Below are 2265 nucleotides of genomic sequence, written 5' to 3' on the forward strand. Positions count from 1 at the left end.
AACAGTTTCAATAGGAAACCAGAAATAGCATTCAAAACATGGAGAGGTAGATTGGTCAGTTAGCTTCATCTGTGAGCAAACTTGAAGCTCAAGGTTCTGGAAAGCTTCCATCACAAACAGTCATGAATCCCAGAGAAAATGCAAGTGCGATACTATTATGGAGTGGGAAAGAAGTTGATAATCAGACTCCATATGAGCTAATAAAAAAGAAGAAGTAAGGAGCAAAAGAGTCTGAAGTTCCTGAAGTTGAGGTAAATACTGAACCTAAACTGAATAAGGTTAATAATTCTGTTCTTCCTCAATTCCCCTGCAGGTTGGCTAAGACAAAGAAAAAAGAACAAGAGAATGAAATTTTGGAGACCTTCAACAAGGTAGAGGTCAATATACCTTTACTTGATGCGATCAAACAAATCTCTAGGTATGCTAAATTCCTTAAAGAATTATGCACTACAAGGTGCAAGTTGAGTACTAATGAGAAGATCAGTGTGGGGGAAAATATGTCAGCATTGATTCAGCGAAAATTACCCCTAAGTGTAAGGATCCAGGTTTGTTTTCTATTCCCTGCATAATAGGTGATTCTAAATTTGAAAATGCAATGGCAGATTTAGAAGCATCTATTAATGTCATGTCATATTCAATTTTCTAGACTTTGAATTTGGGTCCTTTGAAAGAAACCAGTGTCATTATTCAGTTAGCTGATCGTTCTAATGTTTACCCATTGAGAGTAGTTGAGGATGTTTTAGTGCAGGTTAGAGAGTTGATTTTTCCTGCAGATTTTTACATTCTAGATATGGAGGATAGTATTCCCACATCAAAGTCATCTTTGATTTTGTTTGGAAGACCTTTCCTAAAAACTGCAAAGACAAAAATTGATGTGGATGAGGGTACCTTAACTATGGAGTTTGATGGAGAGACTATCAAATTTAATATCTTTGACGCCATAAAGTATCCTGTTGATAATCATTCTATTTTTTCTATTAATGTTGTTGATACAATTGTGCAGGATGTTTTTGAGTTAAGCATGGAGGATGAGTTAGAAAGAAAATCACATTTGCATGAATTAGAGGAAATTCACCTTAAGGCTTATAAGAATTTTGGGATCTATAAAGAAAAGACAAAGTCATTCCATGACAAACTAAGGAAGCAGTTTGTGATTGAGCAAAAAGTTTTATTGTATAATTCCAGATTGAAGCAAATGCCTGGTAAGTTGCGTTCTCATTGGATTGGACCCTTTGTTGTTGCTAATATGGTTCCTTATGGTGTAGTTGAAATTCTAATTTTAGAAACTAACAAAGTGTTCAAGGTCAACATGTAACACCCCTAAGTTCGGTAGTGCGTTCTACTGTTCCGGTGACCAGTGTTGTCCGGACAGCTAGGATGCCTAGAACTACACTTCAATATGAGTGAGGAGACATAAAATAATGAAATACAAGAAAAGAAAATACAAGAAAAACAAAGGAAAAATAATAGCAAAGAAATGTAACCAAGTTAAACGAGCCGAGAATCTTAGCGATGGGTGACCGCACCGGGAAATCACGGCGTGGACCGTTGACTAGCCCTGGACTGTGGGGAACCCTGGAAAATATTTTTTGGACTTAAAGGGACATCAATTGAAGTATAAATACCATAAGAAATATTAAATAAAAATTAATTAATTAGTACAAAGAAAAGTGAGAAATTGAAAAACGGACAAAACCTGGTATTACCGAAAAATCGAGAATGCAACCCGAACAGGGGCATTGTGGTCATTTGACATCCCGAGTTGTCTTTTGACCTAAATGTCCATTAAAAATACATGATATTATATTTGTAAAATGTCATGAAAAATTAAATTAGTGGTACCTAATTCAATTAGCAAAAATTAGGGACTTAATGTGGGAATATGGAAAGTTTAACATTATTTATTATTAACCTATGTTAGTGGAGCACTAAGTAAATTATTATATACCATATAATACCCTAAGTGGACAGAAATGTCCACTAACATTCTGCAATTCATCTTCTCCACTTGAAAAATTCATTTGGAAGAATAAAAGCTCTCAAACCTCTCCCATGGCCGCACCATGCATGGAGCTCAAGTTCTCCATGATCAAGCCTTGATTTCTTGCAAGTGTCTTCATGAAAAATGATCCTCACACCATGGGCAGTAGATAGACAGCAAGAAATGAAAGTTTTTGTGGATTTTTGAAGAATTTCCAAAGTGGTAAGTTTGAGTTTTTTATTATTATTTTATTAAAGTTTGTAAGGATGTTATGGGTACTTGAT

This window comes from Hevea brasiliensis, chromosome 3 (assembly GCF_030052815.1).
Source record: "Hevea brasiliensis isolate MT/VB/25A 57/8 chromosome 3, ASM3005281v1, whole genome shotgun sequence".
In the NCBI taxonomy this organism is placed as follows: domain Eukaryota; kingdom Viridiplantae; phylum Streptophyta; class Magnoliopsida; order Malpighiales; family Euphorbiaceae; genus Hevea; species Hevea brasiliensis.